Source organism: Chlorocebus sabaeus, unplaced genomic scaffold (genome assembly GCF_047675955.1).
Source record: "Chlorocebus sabaeus isolate Y175 unplaced genomic scaffold, mChlSab1.0.hap1 unalloc_scaffold_236, whole genome shotgun sequence".
Taxonomy (NCBI): domain Eukaryota; kingdom Metazoa; phylum Chordata; class Mammalia; order Primates; family Cercopithecidae; genus Chlorocebus; species Chlorocebus sabaeus.
In genome coordinates this window covers 406928-432558 of record NW_027327522.1, presented here as the reverse complement: position 1 = coordinate 432558, position 25631 = coordinate 406928, and the positions used below count along the sequence as shown (strand labels likewise).

Sequence of the window (25631 nt, the reverse complement as noted above, 5' to 3'; positions counted from 1 at the left end):
TATTAGAAATTGGAATAAAACTTAAGGGGAAAAATCAAGTACAAGGGACCAACAGTACTGAGGGGCAATAGGTTGAAGATTTCTTCGATTATTGTAATATTTTCAAGGAGACCCCCATGAATCCTTCCTGGCTGACTCCAACATAGCTTTGGCATAGCCCTTATGCCAAATGTCTTAGGCTAACTAGCTTTTCCTAAAGAAAATAGAGGAGTTATGGAGAACAATATTTAGTAGAGTAATGCCTGATTCTCTTGCTTTTGAGGTCTAGTAACTGCTAGTAAACTTGCCTAATTAATTCACATTTAGAGGTAGAGTAATGAGGGTTTCAAGCACTTGAACCACCACTGACTTCATTTCACGTGAGAGTTCTTATGGAGAGCTAATGAACTACGAGGCTACAGGTCTCTTGGCCAATAAGTCTTCTAGATGTCCTGTGACTCCCTTTTCTGGTCATAGATGATTTTGCTTTTGCTTTGAGTATTATAGCACCATACGGTGTCAGACACTCTGCTCTTACCAAGGCTTACACAAAGTTTATCTTGTTATTTGGTAGAGTTTTGCCCATTAAAAAAAAGAGAGAGAGAGAGAAAGATAAAGAGGAGGACAGCAATCCTCACTGCTGAAGGAAGAAGAAAGCTTGGCTTTATTTCCAGTAGGCAGAAAAAACTTCTGTCTGTAGCTCTCTAGCACCAGTGGAATGTCTTTGTTTGGATAATAAGTGTTCTTCCATACCTCATTAGGCATATTCACAGACAGAGATGTACTATGCATGCAAAATCACCTTCATGGGATGACTGAAAGTCCACGTTTTATTGGACACTAAGTTCATTAGAAAGATGTGGGTGCACCGTTTTGACCAGAAAACCTTGTTAAATGGGAACATAAGCTACAAATATTTTGGCAAAAGGTTAAGGCTTATGAACAACCAACCATTTATATTAAGTTACAATTAATTAGGCCATGTTGAGAAACCATTTGGTTTAGTTAATGATTAGACATTTTGTTAACACCTCCCAGACTTTACTAGCCCTGCTAATCCCTGCTTTGCTCCTGGTCTGAACCCCCACAGTACCTTGTTTATGGTACAGTGCCTACTGCTTGTATGCTAGATTAGTGAATGTCTATTTGCCTCCTCTACTACTGTGTGAGCTTCTTGTTTGCCAGGACAGGGCTATATTCCTCAGAGCTGAGGAGAGAGTTGAATCATGTGGTCATTTGTTCTCAAATCCTCTTCAACAAGTGAAGCGAAACAGGACAGTGAAAGGCCACTGCACATGGAAGCAGGAGGTCTGGATTTGAGTTCTGAATCTCTAGATCTGTTAATAACTGTAGGTAGGGATAGAGTCAGGGAAATTTTCTTCCTTAAGTCTTGATAGCACCTATGTAGGTCCAGATCTGTTGGGATTCTCAATAATTATTGTGCATAAAATCAACTGAAAGTTATTTTGCAATGCAGATTCTTAGCCCCATTCTATGAAATGTTTACTGTTTTATAAATTGATAAATAATTTTTATTAGACAATGTAAATTTCCTTACTTGCACCAGCATACAAAAATATTGCATAATATTAGCAGCAGAATCTTTCAACAAAATAACTATGTATAGCTATTAAACCACTTTGTTTCACTGCTTTTTATTTTCTTTTATTTATCACTATTGTTTTATTTATAAACATTGTTTCTGCTCATAAGGAGTATGTATTCTCTACCTGTTTATAAAATTAATGCCTGAATGAAGTTGCTTAAACAAGACAGAGGTTGATTTCTTTGTCACTTAAAATTCACCTGTAGTTACACCATTCAGGGCTAGTACAGATACTTTCTAATATCATTAGGGATACAGGTCCCTTCCAGGTATCTGCTCTGCTATACTTTAGAAAATACCCTAGATTGGCTGCTAAATTCCCACCTATTATTTCTGAATTCTAGACAACAGGAAGAAAAAAGGTGTGAGAGAAGGGCAAAGGAACATCTACCCTTCCTTTTTAAATTTTTTAACCAACCTCCCTTAAAAACACTTTGTTGAGATATGATTACATTAAAAAAGCTGTACCTATTTAATGTGTATATCTCAGTGAGTTTGAAGATAAGGATACATTGTGAAAGCATCACTACCATCAAGATTATAAACATAATCATCACCTCCTGAAGTTCTCCCTCCCATTCTAATTATTATTTCTATTAGTAAGAACAATTAACATAAAATTCACCCTCCTATTATATTTTAAGTATGCAATACAGCATTCATAACTATAAGCACTATGCTGTAGATTAGACCTCCTGAACTTATTTATGTTTGTATATCTAAAACTTTGCACTATAATCACACCTACTCATTTACCTGCACCACAGCTCCTGGCAACCTCCAGTCTACTCTCTGCTTCTGAGTTTATTTGAGATTTCAAATACAAGTGAAATCATACAATATTTGTCATTCTGTGTTTGGTTTATTTCACATGACTTCATGCCCTTCAGATCCACCGATGCTGTCACAAATGACAGGGTTTCATTATTATATAATACTGAATAATATTCCATTGTGCATACATATATATATATAACGTTAATTCATCCGTCCGTGAATGAATGATAACATGTGTGTCTTCTTCATATATCTTGATTATTGTGAATAGAGCTGAAAGGAACATATGAGTGCAGATATCTCTTTCACATAATGATTTCAATGACTTCATATATATTTATATGTTTTATATATATATGTGTGTGTGTATATATATATATATAAAATAAGTGGGATTGCTGGAACAAAATGGTATTTTTATTGTTAATTTTTTGAGAAACCTCCATACTATTTTCCAAGATGGCCATACTAATTTACATTCCCACCACCAGTATACAAAGGCTCCCTTTTCTCCACATCCTTACCAACACTTGTTATCATCCATCTTTTTGATAATAGTTATTCTAACAGGTGTGAGGTGATATTTCATGGTAGTTTTCATTTGCATTCCCGTGATGACTAGAGAGGGTAAGAATTGTTTATATATATATCGTCCATTTGTATCTCCTCTTTTGAGAAATTCCTACTCATATCTGTTTGTTCATTTTAGTTTTTTAATTTTAATTTTATACACAGAGGATACATGTGCAGGTTTGTTCCATGGATGTCTTGTGTGACGCTGAGGTTTAGAGTATGAATGATCTCATCACACACATAGTGAACATAATACTCAATAGACAGTTTTTAAGGTCTTGTACCCAACCCTCCCTCCTCCCTCTAAGAATCTCCGGTGTCTATTGTTTCCATATAAGTGAGAGCTAAGCAATGTATAACCCAATGTTTAGCTCTCACTTATAACGGTGAATATGTAGTATTTGGTTTTCTGTTCCTGCACACAATACCACACTGGGCTAATTTTTGTATTTTTGGTAAAGATGGAGTAGCTTCAGCATGTTGGCCAGTCTGGTCTCAAAATCCTGAGCTCATGTGATCCACCCACCTCTCAAAGTGCTGGCATAACAGGCATGAGCCACTGTACCTGGCTTTTCTGAATTTTTTTAAGCTTATATTAGGTTTGTCTGTTCTAGAATTTTGTGCACATTTATTTATATTATAGGACACTTTTTAGCTTAGCTTTCCCCACTCAGGGTGAGAAAGATTATATTGTTCCAAGATGTTGATTAATAGAGTTGATCATCCGCCTTTATTGCCCAATATTACTCTATAATATGCGTATAATTTGTTTATCGATTTCCTCTCGATAGACATTTGAGTTGTTCCCAGGTTTTAGCTATTGTTAATAGAACTCAAGGACATTTTTTAAAATAAAAAAATTCAATCCAAAATGTCCTTTCCTTTTGACTCTCCAATATTGTGTCAGGGTTACATTTTTGTTGTCATGAAAATCCAATTACATTGAACAAGATGTGTTTCCAGAATCAAGATTCAGTATATGTGTGGTCTAGCTGTGTCCCTAGAATGTAGCCCTTTTTAGTTTTATTAAGCATTTTCCTATATAAATTGAAATGAAGTAGAAGATGCATTTTTCCACAGTAGGAGACATAGAACAGTTTTGGACTTTGGAGAGATAGCAACTTGCTGCTTGCCTGTGCAACCCACCTCAAAAGATACAACTCCTCCAACTTTTGGTTTCTGGTGACTTGTCCAAACAATTAGATGTGAACTGACCTTATTCCCTTACAATACTACAAGTCGGTCTTCTGCACCTGGCCAAATACAGTATAAAATTGATGGGCATATGTTTCTTTTGTTTTCATGCTTTCTATTTAAAGCTATTCTCTTTGGCTGGGCACTATGGCTCATGCTTATAATCCCAGCACTTTGGAAGGTCGAGGTGCAGGGATCACTTGAGACCAGGGGTTTGAGACGAGCCTGGCCAAAATAATGAAAGCCGTCTTTCTGAAAAATACAAAAATTTTCTGGGCATGGTGGCACATGCCTGTAATCCCAGATACTCAGGAGGCTGAGGCAGGAGAATCGCTTGAACCCAGGAGGCAGAGGTTGCAGTGAGCTGAGATTGCGCCTCTGCATTCCACCCTGGGTGATAGAATTAACCTTCATCTCAAAAAAACAAAAAGCTAATCTATACTTTTCTTTTGGTGCATTATTAGAATGTAGGAGGTAATAAGGCAAAACTATTGTGGGTATGTGAATGTGTATCTGTAGCACCTAGAATAGTGCCTAGCCCATCACTTGTGTTGAAAATTGAGAAAACCATCTTAATATAACTTTTCCACACTCTAGTTCTGAATTTAAAGACAGAAAAAGATAGGTTAGCAAATATAGGTATCAGTTATTTGTATTGACAGATCATTTGGAGAACACGTTTTTGGATATGGGAGAATAAAGGTCCCTAACTCTCCACCCCAGAAATAATTTTGCTGATACAAAAATCAGTCAGACACGGTGGCACATGCTTATAAACCCAGCTACTTAGGAGGATGAGGTGGGAAAATCACTTGAACCCAGGAGGCAGAGATTGCAGTGAGCCAAGAGTGCCCCATTCCACTCCAGCCTAGGCAACAGAAAAAGACCCTGTCTGAAAGAAAAAAAAGTTGTTACTATATAGGAGACAATTTTATTGTCATCTCATTTAAAATTGAAGAGTACATTTGAGTCGAATTCTTATGCCTGCAGAGACATTTGCCTCTGGCTTAAAATCACTGGCTCCAGGAGGAAACTCCACCAGAGGGCATCGTAAGGATTTCATAGTGTCTAAGTCATCTTGGTAATTCTTCAAATAATTCCTGGCAATTCTGTTAGGTCTTGAACTTCACTTACTTCTTATATGTTTAATAAAAAGAAGTTCAAAACGTTGCCATGGCTGTTGAATTCCCACAGGCTTGTCTTCCCCTTAAAATTCATTACATGGTTTGTACTCTTTTGCGAATATAATACATAAGTTTGGAGGTGGATGCTTTCAGCCATTAAGTTCAAAAGTACTGCTACATGGGCTGGGCATAGTGGCTCATACCTCTAATCCCAACCCTTTGGGAGGCCAAGGGGTGCAGATCACAAGATCAGGAGATGGAGACCATCCTAGCCAACATGGTGAAACCACATCTCTACTAAAAATACAAAAATTAGCTGAGTGTGGTGGTGCGCAAGTAGTCCCAGCTACTTGGGAGGCTGAGGCAGGACGATTTCTTGAACCAAGGAGGCGGAGGTTGCAGTGAGCTGAGATCACACTATTGCCCCCCAGCCTAGTTATAGATCAAGATTATGTCTAAAAAAAAAAAAAAATACTGCTACATGGACATCCATCATTCCGGCATCTCTGCCATAACAGCTGAGTATCGAGAATGTCTGTTAGTTTCTTTAACTCCAAATTTGTGTTGTGTCCCTTGGTCTCCTGTCGTACCATAAAGTGTATTATTTACAAAAAGGACAATTTATCTATAGTTATTTCCTCTCAGTATGCTACATTCTTTTAGAATTTAAACATAGTGTCTCCCAACCTGAAATTTGATTTTTAAAAAACCAGAAAAATGTTTTTGGACATCTTTTATTTCCAGCTGTTTTCATCTTCATCTCCTCTCCTGAACTCACCTGAGGGTAAAGTTCATTCATCAAAATTTCTCCTCAACTCACAACAACCTCATCCCACTCCAATATGATTTTTGTCCCCATGAATTGATGCACATAATTTTTGCTGGCAGTGGTAATGTCCTAATAAAAAAAATCATGAGATGGCATCAGACTTTACCTTATGTTCTAGCTCAGCAGAATTTGATCCCTGTCTGATAAGGAAACCATATTTTCCCTAGAAACTTTTCACTTTTGTCACAGGTTTTGTTCCCAGGGAGCTGGATATAGATGAAGTTTAGTGTGCAGGATGTTTATTAGGAAGTAATGTGAGGATCCACATCTGTGGAAAGGATTAGAGTGAAGCCTTATGTGCAAAGGGACAAGTCTAATGGCAACGCAGCCTGACTTTGTCAACTGGCCGCACAGACAGAGCTGTTCAGCTAAGAAGGCCTCCCCTATTTGTCCCAATTGAATCACATGGCAAAGTCTATGCATCCCTTGCCTCCATTAATAATTGTGTGCTTGCCACTTGTGGAGGGTGAGACTTTGAAGCAGGTGGCTTTCTGTGGCTGAAGAAAACCTTAAATGTGCTGGTAAAGTTTTCCAAAGAGACAGAGAATGGCATCTGCCGTGTATGTTGCCCTTTTTCAAAGAGGAAGCAAGAAGGATAACGTCCTCCAATGGCTCTGTATGCAGATGGGTGGACAGTAATGTCTGTCCCTCCTGTGACCTAAGAAGAACAGGTGGCAGACATGCAGCCAGGCAGTTAGAGGTGCCACAGTGTTAGGAGATAAACATCTGTCATAAGCAGTGCTTCTTTGAATCAGGTGTGACACAAGTCTTGCATCCCTTGCATGGACTCCTTCCCCGTTATCCTGCTGTCCTACCTCATGAAGGTGAGTGGGGGCTGGGTGGTGGGCAGTCCCAAGACGAGGTACACTTTGCCTGCAGTGTTCCCACATGAGTTCCAAGGTAGCCCAGGAGGTCATCCATGAACTTTGTATTTTCCTTATGTTTCTTGTCTTTGCCTTTGAGGAACATGTTTCATTGGACTCTGAGTCCAAACAACTCATGTATCCCTATATCTTCACATTGTCCTTCACTTAAGGGAATCTCTAATCTCTAATGCCTTTGTTTTATTATTACTATCAATATTATAATAATTAACATTGTCGTTATTAACTTCATTGTTGATTTTCAGTTATTTTTATTCATGGAGTTAATATGAATTTTTCTTTTGTGGCTACTTACACCAAGATGAAGATAATTTATTAGTTCAGGAAGAATCTGCATTCTGAAGGTGAATAGAATTTCATGCTACAGATGGGCAGACACATGCCCTCCCAATTCCTGATGGACCTCCTAGTGCCTCCTAGACCTAAGGAGTCTCCTGCAATGCTCCAAGATGCCACCAAGGCAGGGATGTGCTTGTGCATGCCTGAGAGCATCCAGGATGAAGTAAGGCTCTGGAAAAATGCACGAGTTTCCACATAATCCCCAAAAACCTTACAGGAGAACTGGATGCCACAGAAACAGGAGTGGTCATTGACACAACAAAGTCACCAAAATTGTTTTGAAGTCAATTAGGAAACCCAGGAATCACTCTTGCTGCCATTAAGTGGAAGAACAGGAGCCTGTGAATGGCATCCTTGTCCTGCCTGAAACTCCACAGATATTTCTGTGTGGCTTCAGGTACCAGGAATCTCCGTGATTTTCAGAAAGGCAGGGACAGCTTATGCCAGCCCATCCCTCTGCAGAATGTGCCCCAGCGGATCAGAGGCATGGAACCATCATGGACTGCACAAAGGCTCAAGGCCAGCTTCCCAGACCTGCCTGTGACTCTAGGTAAGTTCTGAGTCCACGTGGGTGCCAAGGAAAGGTTAATGATGACCTGGAAAGATGGGACAAGCAGATACCACCCCTAAACAATCTGCAGGATTCTAACTTCCGCAGGAAGCCAGAGACCAGCTCATGCCACACTAGTGCACCTTGAAAACTCCTGAATGCAATGCTGCTCTGCAGAGAGTTCAACAAAGAAGTGGCTGGGAATTTTGCATTCTAGGCTGCATTTTACAGTGCTTCTGGACACGTGATCAGAAATTGAACATTGGTATATCTAACTCTGACATTTTTCACAAAATGGTTTTTTTAAATGAGGTAATATAGACAAAATATAATATAACCATATGTATTATATGCCAAAATATGCTTCACTGGCATCAAGTAGACTCACCTTGAAATACAGTCTAGGACAACCTCCATTTTCAGAGTATTTTCTTTTCGAAAGTGAAACTCTCCCACCAAAAACCAACAACATCACAGGTTTTTGCCTCCAACAAACCGACAGAAAGCCAATACATTTATTCTACCACTGTAAAGTGGACTACGGTGCAACACATACGTGTGAAACCCCATATGTGGCATCACCGTGAGCCAAATGGGGACTCGTGGTGTAAGCAACACTCCCCACGTGTTAGCGTGCGTGAGATTCACTTGGCGGAATTTGACTAGGTGCGTGTTGGTAGAGTGGGGCTGAGGTTCTCTTGCCCCTGTGGATGCTTAAGAAGTCACAGGTCCTGCGAAGACCTGCGGTCCCCTCAATCAACTCTGTTTCAGAGACAAAATGACTTGGATTGCTGACCAGTCAAGAAATTTTCAAGCCCTTGGAAAATCAGTTACACACAAACACGGAATGAAAGTCAAAAGAGAGTACGTCATCTTTTTGAGAATTTTATTCACTTCAAAACAAATTAAACACACCTATTTCCAATGGCATTCCAGAGCCCAATTTTCGAGGCTGAGGAAACACCCCAAGAACGCTTTGCGCAGAACGCTTCACAGCGTCCAAAACACTGCTGTCAGGGCGGGGCGCAGCTGAAGGCCTGCATCTCTCAGGGTTCCCTAACTGTTCCCTGATTCAGTCATCTAGAGAGCAAATGCACAGTCATTCCCCAGTTTCCTACTGACATCACAGCGGAAGTCTGACTCCCACGCGTCACCATCAACCAGTTTCTGAGGCAACGAATCACTGGCACAGAAGCTTCTGGTGGTGGGTTTCCGGAGCGCCCTGCGAACTACAATGTCCCTCACAAGAATTCGATGAGGCAGAGTCTCTGCATGTGGTCCCTGCCTGGCCTGGGCTCCAACATCCCCAGAAGCACCACAGCTGGGGAGCTTGGGAATCACCACACACAGTCTGCTCTCTGCTCTGTGCTCCTCAGTCCCACAGACCCCTCCAAATCACGGGAACTGGATGCAATGGAGCCCCGGCCATCTGTAGTCTCACTCCAGGTCAGAATCGCTGTCCTCTGAGGAGGAGGAAACCTGAAGGTCCTCATAGAGGACACTCAGGGGGACAGGAACACAGGGAGCCTCAGACTTCTCTGAGACATGACGGCTGTGAACGAGGAAGGCTCCCGGCTTCTCAGGAGAGAGAAACGAGGGAGCTGTCAGGAGGCTGGAGCTCCACCATCCGTTTTCCAGTCTCCGGAAGAGCATTCTGAGAGGCTGGGCCCCATCGTGGCTGGCCGCTGGGTGATGGGACATGGTGCAGGCCTGGGCAGTAGGCAGGCAAGGTCTGCTGTGCGGAGGCTGCCGGTCGCTGCTGGGCACCTGGGCGGGTGTCCCCCTGCTCATCTGGGGCGACGGACTTGGTCTGAGTTCGGTTGCAGCTGGCAGAGGTTGGAGAGTCTCCGGGGCCCCCAGCTCACCTCCCTGGATGGCATTTTCGGGCATCTGGAAGGAACCCATTCTCGGTTTCTTGGGGAAGTTCAGGCAAGCCTGAGTCAGAGCCTGGGCAGCTCTCTTGGCTCCTGGCCTGAAACTGAGATTGGAGCCGAGGCCCAAGCTGTGTGTGTCGGCTGGTGGGCAGGGCTGTGAGGTCACCGCAGCACGATTGTCTTGTGCCTGGGGGCTGATGACCCGGATCAGGCCGTGGGGCTTGGAGGCAGCCTGGGGAACTTCTCGACTGCCACCCTGAGGCCTGCTGTGTGTCGGCTTCACCACGACGAGAGGCTCCGGGCCCTGCTGCCTGACTCCAGGCTGAGGGATGTCGGCCACAGCCCCTGTCTGTCGTTCCTTTGGTCGGAGACTTGACGAGGAGCTCGGACTGGCTTTTCTGAGGGGAGACAGTGAAGCCAAGACGGATACCGTGTCAGACATTTTGGTAGCTGAGCCATCAGTGAGGGCAGTGTCCACGCGTGGCCTCTTATTAATTGTGTGGACCGGAATTGGCCTGCTTGCAACCTGAAAGAAAGGAGACCACACACGTTAGAGGTTCCTCGGCATCGAGCCAACATGGAAATCAATCACATTCAAAGACAAGGTGCACACAGCAGGAAATTCTTAATACAGTATGGACAGGCGGTCCTTGGAAGTAGGGACAGATCCTCAAGGTGAGTGCTGATCGGGACAAGACCCATGAAAAATGCACTCTCGAGCTATGATCTGAGAATACCATTTTTCTAAAGACTGTGTCTTGGGCATTCACTGGATCAAAGCGCCTCCACTCAGCCTTCCATGAAGTGGGACGGACTAATGTCCATCTGAAGGCAGGTCGGTGGCTCAAGTGTTCCCAGGACGTCTTTTCTGAAAACATGCATGTTCCTGGGGTGAGCCTCCTCCATGTTTGGCGCCCCAGAGGGACTAATTTCCTCACGCCGCTAGGAAGATGTTGTTGGCAGGCTTGCCATCATTGCACAGAAAGAAAGCAGCAGGAAATACGGCATCTTCAGATGCCTTCATCTGGAATCAAATGGACCTGGAAGGATCGTGGAGTCCCTGACCCCAAGAAGGCAGGGAAAAAGGGTTCCCCGATCCCCTCACACACACGGGAACCTGAAAGGAAATCAACCAGGGTGACCTAGAGGAGAAAAAGACCAGCGGCCCAGGGTGACACTCACCCTCAGATAATCACAAGATTCCATGGATTCTTTTCGATTTGGCGGCAGCTTCTCCGGAGGTGTCCCGGAAAAGATCTGGAGGAGAGCCTTCCTCTACAGGTCTTGTTGCCTGCAGAAGAGAAAAAGTTCAGGCCCTGCCCCCTGGTTCTCCCCAGGAGACAGGGAGAAGCCTGTCTGGGGCCCAGTCCCGTTCTGTGTTTTGTGATACATAAATGGAACTTTTGTGCCCTTTCCGCCTCTGCACCTTCCCTCATGTGCCAACCTTCCCATCCTGCTGGTGGCCCTCTAGGCTTCCCAAGTAAGGACTGTCATTTGCATTCCGTTGCTTTTCCCCCTGTCATGGAGAACCTGCACGAAGCGCCCCCGCCTCTCCACCGTCCCTGAATCTCCCAGAGCCAAAGGAGCTCCCGGATGGGGAACCCGGTCTGTTTCTCTGCAGCGTTCCTTCCCTGTCCCAGAGACGGAAAGGCACACGGTGTGCGGGTGCAGAGACACTGTGTCCTTAGGTGGCAGTACCCTAAGGGTGGTGAAAACCCCTCCCACTGCTCACCTTGGTCTGGCTTCCTTCTCTCCCTTTTCCTTGTTCAAGGGCCCAGGGTTCCTTCGAACCTGGGGCTTCCATGGTTTCCGGTTTTCCTTCCCTTCCTTTCTCCCAAAGGTCTGGGGAACCAGGGCTCCGTTCCAGCACTTCATGGGGCACCTGGTACTTCTGGCCGTGTGGCCAAAGACCCCGCAGTTTTTGCACTTGACCTGTGGGTGGAAAGGAAGTGATGTCAGTGAATGAGCTGAAGCCACAGGCAGTGATCCAATGTCAACATTGAGACGGATTGTGAATTCAGAACTGAGTGAGGATTCCAAAGCGGGGACACCGGCATGGGGGCCCTTAAGTGGCGGGAGGGTTCGGTTATGATGTTCCCTCCCAAAGCCCATGTGAGGGAGGAACTCTCAAAGGAAGGACTCAGGGTTCTAGCGGGGACGATCGTGAACCCGATGTCCACAACACAGCCCAATCTGGCTACACAGGATTCTGAGTGGAAAGGGAAGTTGTTCCCAAGAGTCTCTCCAGGGACCTGTCGGACCGCGGAGGAGGTCCCAAGCCAGGCCCACCTTGGATGGGAAAAGCAACCCGGGTGGTGCTGGCAGAACTCTTTGGAAACCAACCCAGTCTCTGAGGACCGTGTGACACTCGCCCCCTCCTCCCCCCTCGATACCCAAAAGATTCCAGGGCTAGACATACCCTGGGATCTTCTTCATCGGGTGGGGGAGCCCTTGGCCCAACTGGGGCCCTCTGCTGCTTCTGGAGTGTCTGGGCTCTCACGAGTCTGTTTACCCCACTTTTGGGGTCATGACGTGCCATCATCTTCATCTCCTGGGCGTTTTATGGCCGCCTTTTTCAGGGGTTGATGGTTGGGTCACCTGAATCACGCACAAACACACACAAAGCGATGGTTAGGCACATTGGATATTCACACACCCACAAGAAACCCTCAGCTAATTCCATGACGGTGTGGTCATGAGGAGACCTCACCACCCGTCGGTCAAATCTGTGGATCACAATGTGGTGTGTGCATCCTCAGATATTGTGTGTTCCTCTGCTGTGACTACCTGGTCCAAGAGTAAACTTCACCTGCCACATGGCCCACGGCCTAGGTATGCGGAGTTGGAGTTGAGATTTCAATCCCAACCAAACAACTGATTCTGGAGACTGGACTTAGGTCTATCACCACTCACTCCAGTAGAAGACACAATGATTCTCTCTCCCCTGAGGGACAAAAGAATAGAAGCTACAGGGCATGGCCGATGTCACCCCTTGGCAGGTCTGCTTGAAGTCAGGGATAAGGGATGCTTCCTATCAGAACTCAAATGGCTACTCTTGCCGTTTCATTAGGCAACTTCCAAACACAAATTCATCGAGAGAAGTTATCTCCCTCTCTACCACACTAGCAGGTGATGGTCTTTCCTGCTCTGTCTTTTTGGCTTTAGCTCCAGCCCCTCTTTATTTATTTTTCTGGTATTTTACACACGCCATACGAATTCATCTAAACAAACGCTGAACAAGTGGCATATGAATTTCTTACATGGCTAAAGGGCAAACCACCCCTTTTCCAAAGTTCTTTTTCCATTTACCCACCAATTCAGCATGCTGGAGTAAATTTCTTTTTGCATTTCCATCTGGCTCTTCTCCCAGGCATGGAGATGGAAATGTTTTCTCGCTTTCTGTTCCAAGAATTACGGGTAAGGAGAACACATCCTACCGCATCAGCGAGCCCCAGTGTGATCTGTTTCTTTCACTTTCCTTTGTCTCTTTTCCCCCAACCCCTCAGGGATTACGTGAAACAACCAGTCGTTCAGGGAAACTAACCTGAAATTACAGGTCTACTTTCTTTCCTCGGCTGGCGCTCAGATGGACAGGTGCACTGGCGCTCAGATGGGCAGGTGCTGGAGCAGCCCTGCTGGAAGCGGTGCAGCCTTCAGGAAGCCGGAGGAAGGGGCAGAGAGGGACCTTTGCTTTCCAGGTTGCCTTTTATAGTGCCTCTGGACCCCTGACGCGAAACGGACCCTAACCTAATCAACTTAATCCAATTACATGACCTGGAAAGGTCTATTTGTCCAGCCCACTCTAAGACGATGTTCACTATGGACAGACATTCTAAAACCTACCTGTACAGCTGCAAGCTTTGAAGAATAGATGTTTCCCGTCAGGTATGTAGCACTGGTGCATGTACCCCTGTCTGGTTTTACATCTCTTTTTTTTTTTTTTAAACAAGGTGCTAAAATAGACACAGTGTAATTGTACCATATTTACTCTATTTCAACGTAGACCTCAGTGTCATCAAGGAGGTGCACCTTGACATGCAATCTCGGTCGTTATCCATCTTCAGAGCTTCTCCTTCTTCCCCACAGTAAGTGCGTCATCAGAAAACCCTGACCACACCCTCACGTGTTTTCTCCTCCAGGAAGCCCTTGGAAACCACCGTGAATTGGACTGCACTGGGAAACCCAGATGAAGAAAGTCAACACCTCTTTGTCCTTCGGTGCCTGGCTCCTTTTTCAGCTCATCCTGCGGCTCCAGGCATTATGCCTGAAGAGTCTCCAGGACACCGGTGGGGCTCTATTTCCTTGGGTCCTGTTGCCATTTCTCTGGATTTGCGAAGATCCAGCGGACTTTCTGTGGAACTCTCTTGTCGGGGAACTTGGGTGCCACGTCCCCTCATTCTGCCCTTCGTCATCTGCACCTGCACGAGTTAGGGTCCAAGTTCCCTGGACGGGAAGAGACAGGCAGGAGTCGGAATGGTGAACCAGCACACTGGGGGCATTTTCTCACTTGGTCCAAGTGGCCCCATGGTCTTCTAGAGCTTTGGAACCAGTCGCGTCCCACTTGACACTACACCCGACTCTCAGTTGCTGAATCTTGTTGGCCCTCTGGCCATCTCCTGTTGGATGAGTTGCACCTGCTGAAACTCGATTTCCCCTGGATTTGCGCTTCATTAATTATTCATGATTCAGGTGGGAACGCCTGCTTACATCCCCCTGTGGCCATTCTCTGAGCTTTCCGGTCACGTCGTTTCCTGCCATGCTCTTTGGTTCATTTTGGTCATGCTCCTTCTGCTGTCAGAGGAGCAGAGAGTTGATCTTGTTGATTCTGGATACTGATAGTTTCTAGGTGATCTGGATAACCAAGGTAACGACCCTCAACGGCGGTGGAAAGGGAGCAGCCATTTGGCGTTGCTCAGAAAATCCCACTCAGTTTCCAGGCCTTCTAGATGTGCAATCCTGGTCAGAGTTGTTCCCAGGTCAGAGAACGGAGATAGCCTGTGCATGGTGGGATATCTTTACCTAGAGCTTTCAGTGAGTCTCGACCTCAGCTACTCTTAGGATCGGGGGAGAAGCACGGAAAGGCCCTGTGCTCAGGCATCTGGAAAGAAGACGGGATGAATATTCTACCTCTGAAGTACATCCCAAATCTGGGAGTTTACTTCCCAGATTAATAGTGTCATCGATAATTATTAAAATTGGTCATTAGTGTTTAATAATTAATCATATTATTACTCCTAATACCGCAGGGTGTGTACACCTACCTGTGATGTCATTCCTAATATCCAGGGAGGGAGAGCATGGTTTTAGTTTTAATATCGCAATAAGCGCACACTCACCCTGTGACACAAATCCTAATATCCAGTGTGGTAGAGTATGACATGACTCCCAACATAGCAATGAATAGACAGCCACCCGGTGATATGGCTCCTTATATTCACGGAAGATGAGTATGATATTAGTCCCAATATCACAGGGAGGGTACAGGTCTTCTGTGTTATGATTTCTAATATCCAGAGGAGGAGAGGATGATAATAATTCCAGTGTCATAGGCTGTGTTCACCGGCCCTGTGACATTGTTATTAATGTCTTCAAAGGGAGAGGATATTACTCCCAACGTGGCAGGGGGTGTACATCCACCCTGTGATATTGTTTATATTCCAAGGCTGAGAGGTTGATATTACTCCTAGTATCACAGACACTGTACACCCCCGTGTTTTTAATCCCTGCGATATTCGGAGTAGTATCATCCTCTCCTGGGTGGAAATTGGGAACAGTATCACCGGGGGCGTGTACACACCCTGCGATATTGAAAGTAATATCATCCTCTTCCCTCCTGGATCATGGAAACAACATCACTGTGGGGGTGTACACTTTCTGCAATATTGGGAGTAACATTATCTTCTGTGCCTTGGATTATTAAGGACAATATCACGGGGGCATGTGCACATCTTTTGCAATATTGGGAATAATATTATCCTCTCTCCCCCTGCATATTAGGAAAGATATCACAGAGTGGGTGTTCACCTCCTTCGATATGGGGATTAAAACCATCTTCTCCTGTTCCGGATATCAGGAGGAATATCACACGGGGATGTACAGTGTCTGTGATACTGGGAGTAATATCAACCTCTCGGCCTAGGAATATTAAGAAGAGTATCACAGGGTGGATGTATACCCCCTGTCATATTGGAAGTAATATTAGCCTCTCCCCCCGATGGATATTAGGAACAATATCCCAGACTGGGTGTATGCCTCCTGCTCTACGGGGAATAATATCATCCTCTCCCTTCTATGATATAAATAACAATATCACAGGGCAGGTGAACACAGCCTGCGATACTGGAATTATTATCATCCTCTCCCCCTCTGGATACTAGGAACCATATCACAGATGAGTTGTACCCTCCCTGCGATATTGGGAGAGATATTATACGCTTCTTCCGTGAATATTAGGAGCCATATCACTGGGTGGCTGTCTATTCATTGCTATGTTGGGAGTCATGTCATACTCTACCCCCTAGATATTAGCATCACTGCACAGGGTGAGTGCACACCTACTGCGATATTAAAATTAAAATCATGCTCTCCGTCCCTGGATATTAGGAACACATCACAGGTAGGTGTACACCCCCTGCGGTATTAGGAGTAATAATAGGATTAATTATTAAACATCTATGGTCGATTTTGATAATTATCAATGACACAATTAATAGGATACCATTATTAACTATGGATAATTATTTTAAATATATGATTATGTACTCTTGAAAATAATTAGTAATATTAATGTCATTTAACAATATTATTAGTTCTTAATATTAATAATTATTTTATTACCAACATCACTTAGTATTGATTTAAGTAACATTAATTGCTGATATCATTATTTTATTAATAGTGATATTATGATTAATTGTTATACTAATCGTTAACATTTTTTACCAGTATTAATTTATACTATCTTTATTGTGATTATTAATATTGATGATTGCTATCAATTTTTATTATATTTATTAATATTAATAATTAACAGACTTGTTCCTGATATCCGACGGGGAGAGGATGATATTACTCCCAATATCGAAGAAAATGTACATCTCTCTATGATATTATTTCTAATAGTCAGGGGGTAGAGGATGACATTATTGAAACTATCGCAGTGGGTGTCCATCCCTTCGGTCATTTTGTTCCTTGTATCCTGAGTGGGAGAGATTGATATGACTCCCAATATCACAAGAAGTGTACTACCGCCTGTAATATAGTTCCTAACATCTAGGTGGGGAGAGGATGATATTACTGCCCATATCGCACGAGTTGTAAAACCCCTTCGATATTTTGCTTACGATCCTGAGGGGAGAAGATGATATTACTCCCAATATCGAAGAAGATGTACAACCCCCTGTGACACTATGTTCAATATCCACTTTGGGAGACGATGACATTACACCCAATATCGCAGGGGATGTACATCCACCTTGGGATATTGTTCCTTATATCGAGAGGGGGAGAAGATGTTATTACTCCCAATAACGCAGGGGCTGTGGCTGTACACCCCTCCTGTGTAATTGTTTTTAATATCCTAGGCAAGAGAGGATGACACTACACCCAACATCGCAGGGGGTGTACATTCACCCGGTGATATTGTTCTTAATGTACTCCACCTCTGTCCGCCAGGGATATCGTTTCTAATATCCAGGGGAAGAGAGGATAACATTATGCCCAATATCGCAGGGGAGTATACACACCCTCTTAGATGTTGTTCCTAGTATCCAAAGATAGAGACGATGATGTTACTGGCCATATCGCAGCGGTGTACACCCTTCTGTGATACTGTTTTTGACATTCAGTGGGGGAGAGGATAACATTAATCCCAATATCACAGAAGGCGTACAGACCCCTGTGATGTAGTTCCTAATGTACAGGGGAAAGAGAAGAATATTGCTCTCAATATCGCAGGGGGTGAAACCACCCTGTCCCCTGTATATTGCTCCTAATACGCAGTGGCATGGAGGCTGATAGTACTCCCAATATCCCAGAAGGTGCACACACACCTGTGATGTAGTTCCTAATATCTAGCGGGAAAGAGGCTGATTTTACTTTCGATATTGCAGTGGGTGTACATCGCCCCCAACCCCAGGGTATCATTCCTAATATCCAGGCGGGAAGAAGATGACATGGCTGACAATATCGAAGGGGGTGGACACCTCTTCAGTGATATGGTTCCTCTTATCCAGGGGGTGAGAGGGTGATATTACTCCCAATGAAGTAGGAACCGTACAGCCACCCTGGGATTTTTTCCTTAATAACCACAGGGGATTGGTGACATTACTACCAATATTGCAAGGGGTGTACACCCCTCCTGTGATATTGCTTCTCATATCCAGGAAAGGAGAAGATGGTATTAGTACCAATATTGAAGGGATGGACAGCCCCCATGGGATATTGTTCTAAAGATACATGTGGAAAGAGGATGAGATTCCATCCAATATAACAAGAGGTGTACACCCCACCTGTGATATGAGTCGTAAAACCTAGGAGAAGAGAGAATGACATTGCTTCCAAAAACACACGGATTGTACACCCACCCTGTGATATTGTTCTTGTCATCTAAAGGAAGAGATGATGATACTACTCCCACTACTGGAGAAGGTACACATCCCCCTGTGATATTGTTCCTCATAACTTGTGGGGGAGAGCATATTACTTCCAATATGACAGTGGCTTGACACCCAGTCTGTGATATTGCTCCTAATTTCCAGTAGGTAAAATATGATGTTCCTGCCAAGAGAGTAGTGGGTGTACAGCCACCCTGTGATATTTCTCCGAATATTCAGGGAAACACAGGATGAAATTAACCCAAATGTCCCAAAAAGTGTACACCCATTGTGTGATATGGTTCCTAATATCCGGAGGTGCAGAGGATGGTATTCGTTCTCCAATCGCAGGCTGTTTACACAAAACATGGGAGATTGCTCCTAATATCCTGAACAAAAGACACTGCTAATAATGGACACACATTGCAGGGGGGAGTAATTGGCTATTACGATCCACATCGCAGGGCGTGAGACACTCCCCGCGATATGGGGAGTAATAGCAACCCCCTCTACCCCCTGGCTATTATGATCCACATCGCAGGGCACTTCAGGACACCAGTTCTGCCCCAACCTTGACTGAGACAGTGGGTGTCATGGGACCACCTCAGGGTGGGTGGCAGCTCAGCTCGAAGGCATCCCTGCTGCCAAAGACCAACTGTTCCTGCTAGTTTGAATCTGGCCACAGGGTCTCTGTTGGTGAGACAGATGACCATGAGTCAGATACCCTGAAATCTAGCACGACAGAGCTCAACGCCCCATGACAGGCACCATAGTATGCAAACTTTACAGACATACTAGCAAAGGCCACAGCAGGCGCTGAGTGAGGAACAAGCTGACCAAGATCCTGGGGTTCTGCCACACAGCCCTTAAACCAGGGACTGGAAACTGTTTCCCTAGAGAGCCAGGAGTCAGTATTTTCAGCTTTGCCAACTGATCTTTGCCTCTAGGATGCAACTCTGCCATGGCTGCATGACAGCAGCCTTCTGCAGGTGGCCTGTGAAGAGATGGACATGACTGCACCCCCAATCAAACTTTACTTATGGACATAGAAGCTTCTCAGTGTCATGAAGTGTTAGTTTTTTATTTGTTCAACCTTTTGGAAATGTAAAATCCGTTCTTGATTCACAGGCCACAAGAGCAGGCAGGGATAGGCTGCCCCTGGCCGACCTCTGGAATGAACTTAGAGAAGGAAATGACAGGCTGGGCCAGCGCAGCCTCCTCACAGCGGATTCACTGCAGGAGGGTCCTTCTTAGCAACCACTTCTCATCCTTCAACTTGGCTTCAAGTGCAGCTCAGGTGGAGAAAGAGAGAACAGAACTGGCCTCGGCAACAAGAAGGAAGGAGACGCAGGGTCAAGCAGCCGTGTGGATCCATCACACTCAACATTCACACAAAGCGGAGCACAGGCAGGACCAGCCCGGGGGGTCGAAGTGGAGGCTCTCTGGGGTGCGGAACCTCTGGGGTGTGGAACCTCTGGGGTGCGGAACCTCTGGGGTGCGGAACCTCTGGGGTGCGGAACCTCTGGGTGGGCAAGATTCTCTACCTAAAACTCATATAGAAGATCTACACAGCAGTAGTTACAGAAAACACACACTAAGAAAAAGGCCAAAATAAAAATAGGACACTAAGTTTGGCCAACCGGGTCTCACAAGCCAGTAGGTAAAAAAGCCCACGAGGGCCCACCAGAGGAGCTGGGGGTGGGTTCCTGCCTGCAGGGAGCCTGGGACACCCCATTCCCACAGATGAGGACCCAAGTTTTAGGGAGGAAGCTGTCAGAGTCACCCAGTGAGCTCTTCAGAGCTGGAGCCACAGAGCAGGTGAGGAGTCCTGGCCATGTCCCTGTGTGTGCTGAGAAGCTGGGGTGGGGGCACACCCCCAGGGGCAGATGCAAACAGTGGACCTCGGGCCCTCCTCCTGCCCAGAGGATGCTCAGCTCCCAAGGGACCACCAAGGCCTGGAACCCAGGGACACACCACCTGACCATCATGCCCAGGCCTCCTGGATCAGGCAATGTCCAGTACAGGCAGGCAGACTGGGCTTGGGGCCAGGACAGGGGTGGATGGTCCTGCTAGGCAGGCCTCCTTCTCCCTACCAGCTGGGCTGGTTGCACTGTAGTTTTGGTTCTGGCAACATATTGCTGCCCACTTTGGCCACACCAGTCCCCGGTTCCCTGGCTAGGCCCAGTGCTGTCCAATCTACCTACACAGGCCCCACACACCCAGTGCCCACTAGGCTCTGTCAGCCAGGAGGACCCATGCTCATCCCCTGAAGTTTCCATGGGAGCCTGCGTCCCACAGGAACCCACAGCTCAGGGCCAACCTCCATGTGGGCCTCTTGGTCGTGGTGGTAGGGGCGGGGGGGAGTTGACCTCCAGCCCTCCCATCCTGGCCACTGTATTTTGTGGGGATCATTCAGTCCTGGGAGCTTCCTGGGGACCCCAGAAGGAAGACAACAGGGTGGTCATGGCAGCCTCAGCCCCAGGCTCTGGGCCGGAATTTGATAACAACCAATTGAGAGCAACCACTGAATTCGATCCTCTTACAGTTACACGAGAAGTTGGTGAAGAACTGAATGTAGACCATTCTATGGTCATCTGGCATTTGAAGCCAATTGGAAAGCTGAAAAATCTTGATAAGTGGGTGCCTCATGAGCTGACCAAATATTTTAAAAATCATCCTTTTGAAGTGTCATCTTCTCTTATTCTATGAAACAACAATGAACCATTTCTTGATCAGATTGTGACATGCCACAAAAAGTGGATTTCATACAAGAGCCAGCTCACTGGTTGGACTGAGAAGAAGCTCCAAACCACTTCCCAAAGTCAAACTTGTACCAAAAAAAGGTCATGGTCACTGTTTGGTGGTCAGCTGCCGGTCTTCTGATCCACTACACTTTTTGAATCCTGGTGAAATCATTACATCTGAGAAGTATGCCACGCCATTCGATGAGGTGCACGGAAAACTGCAGCACCTGGAGCTGGCACTGGTCAACAGGAAGGGCCCAGTTCTCCACAACGCATGACCACATGTCATACAACCAGGACTTCAAAAGTTGAATAAACTGGGCTATGAAGTTTTGCCTCATCTGCCATATTCATCTGACCTCTCGCCAACCAACTACCACTTCTTTAAGCATCTTGACAACTTTTTGCAGGGAAAACACTTACACATCCAGCAGGATGCGGAAAATGCTTTCCAAGAGTTCGTCGAACCCTGAAAGCATGGAATAAACAAGTTTATTTCTCATTGGCAAAAATGTGTTCAATGTAATGGTTTCTTTTCTTTTCTTTTTTTTTTTTAAGACAGTCTCACTCTGTCGCCTAGGCCAGAGTGCAAAGGTGCAATCTCGGCTCACTCTACCCTCCGCCTCCTGGGTTCAAGAGATTCTCCTGCCTCAGCCTCTTGAGTAGCTGGGATTACAGGCACATGCCACCACACCCGGCTACTTTTTATACTTTTAGTAGAGATGGTATTTCACCATGTTGGTCAGGCTGGTCTCAAACTCCTGACATCCTGATTCACCTGCCACAGCCTCCCAAAGTGCTGGGATTACAGGCGTAAGCCACTGTGCCCAGTCCATTGCAATGGATTCTATTTTGATTAATAAAGATGTGTTGCAGCCTAGTTATAAAAATTTAAAATTCATGGTCCAAAACCACAATTACTTTGACACCAACCTAATAATAGAAGAATTAAAAGAGGCCTTTACATTAGAGAGCCCATGGATGATAAAATAATAAAGAATATTACAATTTCCATAAGTCACAAACTTGGTAACTTAGACCAACTGGATGAATTAAAAGACACAATCTATTAATACTAAAACATAGGAGAAATAGGTAATCTGAATATATTGATATCTATTTTAAAAATGGAATCAATACCTAATAACCTTACAGAAAACCTATATATTCCAAAAATCTGATATTCTGTCATGTTATTCTAACTGGTGGGATTCGGGGATTTCCATTTTGATAAGAACATAGGTGAGTTGCACACACTTACTTTTAGTGCTCACTGGTCAGGAAACCTATGTCCACTATAGGATACTGCAGAGTGATGCGTTTTGGAGAATTTAGGCAAGATAATATGATTTTCAGAGTTAAAGGAAGACAACCTGTTTTATGCACAGTAATTCTTCATAATATCACAGGGGATACCATATTTAAACTTTGGGATATCCCCAGGTATAATTCTTATTTGAGCCACATGTGAATTTCAGACACGGAGGCTGCCCAACTTTGGTGGCTTTCAGCAGATGTGGAAGTTAATTCACAACCTACTTTGTGGAGGCATAAAATTCAGTGAGCACTCACTTAACCTTTTACTTTAAATATTATTTTTGTAAACTTTGCATTTCCAATTAGGTGAAATTTTAAACCTGTTTCAGTTCTTATCCACCCTTTTTTTTTTTTTTTTTTTTTTTTTTTCCCTGAGACGGAGTCTTGCCCTGTAACCCAGGCTGGAGTGCAGTGGCATGGTCTTGACTCACTTAAATCTCCGCCTCCCAGGTTCAAGCAATTCTCCTGCCTCAGCCTCCCAAGTAGCTGGGATTACAGGTGACCACCACCACGCCTGGCTAATTTTTGTATTTTTAGTAGAGATGTGGCTTCCCCATGTTGGTCAGGCTGGTCTTGAACCCCTGACCTTGTGATCTGCCCACCTCGGCCTCCCAGAGTGATCGGATTACAGGCCTGAGCCACTGTGCCTGGCCTCTCCACTCTTTTTAAACGGAGGGGAGTAAGGGTTGCTTTAAGTTAGGAGGGACTCCTGCGTACCCAACCCATTTGTATAAATTTCTTCCTTCAGAGTTCTTCCAATCAGCATCACCATTGTTAAAGGCCTCCCACATGGTAATAATTGTGCTACAGGGTTTTATGAACATGAAGTTTATGTTTGGCTGAATTAACCTTCTTCCTGTCGCACAAGGGGGGCATAGGTGTTTTCACTAATTATGAAGCGGGTTCACTGTGCAATGGCTACCAACTTTTCTGAGTACAGTGAGACCAAACACATTCATACATAAATTCCATGAAGTGAATTTATTACTTACAAATAGCAAACAAAAGACAACAGAAGCCTAGGATTCAATATGAACCACTACCACAAGATCAGGAAGGCTACCCAGAGAAGATGGATGGAGTTTTGACTGTAAACCCTTCACTTGCACTACAACTGAGGGACCCCAGAAAGCAGCCCACCTTGGGTTTTCTCCCACGATGTGGTTGCTGGACACAAGCGTTAAAGGCCGTTCTGTTTCGAGCAGGGACTCTAATAGAGCCTGAGCTGTTCTGGTTAATGTCACCTGATTATCAGGATATTGCTTTCCCAGCATATCATACAGTTATCTTGAGAATTACCAGTAGGAAAGGGAGCAAAATGGCCCTGCACCCTTCAAACTGAAGGATCAGAATATTTGCTGTGAAAGAAGCCCAGACAGTAACAACAGAGTGTTCTTGTGAGTCATCTATTAGTTCTCTTGACCAGAGCGTGGCACCTGACTGCTTTTCTCTTTCCTTTCAATGGAAACTGTTTCGGAATATTTTGAATTTCTACATCTACAGAGTTGAGGCACACGATCGCTGGCAGTGTAGACTCTCTGTATAGTTACAGGAAAGAGTTCAGGAGCCCATCAAGCCACATTGGAGGAGACCACCTAATCCTCCAGAGACTGTCACTCCATCTTCCTAGGGTTAGCTCCACATGCAGTAAGGCCATTATGTCTAAGGCCGGCAAGACTTTCAGTCCGAAGATTCGACTTTTGACATGCTGATAAGCAGCAGTGATAAGAAAAGCCCACACATTGGCTAGGAATTTTTCAATGCAAGCAGCTGAGATGCTTCTTCATATGCTTCGATAGGGGCTAATATCAAACTCTTTCTTCCCATTTTCATTACTCATCAGTGACTGAACCATGAGGCACCATGGATGTACTCCTCATCAGGAGGGTGTATGGGACAGCGGCAAGGGGAGAAGCAGCACAAGAAACAAACAAGGCCACTACTTCTGCCTACATAATAACTATTGTCTTGGAGTGTACAATAATTAATAATGTTTACATGGCTGCTCTTAGCATACAGAGATGGTGACCAGAGTAGATGCAGGGACCACAGAGATACAGCCTGATTCTTGCTAATTAGGACATAAGTGTCGGCTTATGTGCTGTGCTTAATAAGCCAGGACCTCAAAACTGCCTGCTAAGCACAGGCCAAATGTCATGCTGGGGTGCAATTAAACATTCATGTCCAGGAGATGAGAGCGTTTTAGTGTGGGAGAAGATGACAACACCTGAAGAAAACAAAACGCTGTGCAGACCAAACGGAAGGCCCATCATCAGCTCACGGTTCTGACTCAGGTGACTGCTGATGTGTTATGGAACCATCAGCCAACAGCAGGTAGGTCAAGTTGAGCAGGTGTCCTTCATGAGGGCTGGTCCATTCCATTTGTGTTGTCAATTGTTTCAATAGCGTCTCATGCACCCCACTGGTGAGGAAGGAATTTGCGCCCTACTTTTACTGGCACCGTTAAACACATAACATCTCTTACTAAACAGAAAAACCAGACATCAGTTATTAATTACATATAGAAGGATGGTGTAAGTTCCCACAGCCCCAAACAGGGATTAACTTGGGAGCAGAGAGTGGTATCACATTAAAAAAGTGAGGATTTTCCTTTTTTTTTTTTTTTTTTTTTGAGACAGAATCTCGCTCTATCACCCTTGCTGGAGTGCAGTGGTGTGATCTCGGCTCACTGCAAGCTCTGTCTCCCGGGTTCATGCCCTTCTCCTGCCTCAGCCTCCCTAGAAACTGGGACTACAGGCACGCACCACCACGCGTGGCTAATTTTTTGTATTTTTAGTAGCGACGGGGTTTCACCGTTTTAGCCAGGATGGTCTCGATCTCCTGACCTCGTGATTCACTCGCCTCAGTCTCCCTAAGTGCTGGGATTACTGCCGTGAGCCACCACGCCCGGCCGAAGATGTTCCTTTGTTCCTACAGGAGTATGTGATTGGTTTGTCTGTTGGCTGGTAGGGAACTGAATCATGAGACACTGACTGGTAAGACTGTAATACTCTAAAATACAATATATAAACCATCATACCATAATGGTGTAATACGATCTACTACAATACCAAAGGCATCGATGAAAAGCCCAATGTTATCATATGTGACTGAGAGACTGAATGCTTCCTCCCTCAGATTGGTTACAATGTATCGTCCTATGACAGTCCACTCTCCTTCATTCAAAGTGAACGATCCAAATAACAGACAGAAATAATAAAGAATAAAGGGCAACAGATGCAAAGAA

At 44.9% G+C, this 25631-nt stretch overlaps 1 long non-coding RNA gene across 3 annotated transcripts in view; it reads left to right on the top strand.

Annotated features, from left to right (window-relative positions):
- The window catches only part of LOC140711162 (uncharacterized), a 62219-nt gene extending 47551 nt beyond the window's left edge, over positions 1-14668 (top strand). For all 3 annotated transcript variants that reach the window (XR_012092305.1, XR_012092307.1, XR_012092303.1), the window contains one exon: positions 13869-14668. This is a non-coding gene — a long non-coding RNA (uncharacterized lncRNA). The remainder of the gene's footprint in view (positions 1-13868) is intronic.
- Positions 14669-25631: the final 10963 nt, after the last annotated feature.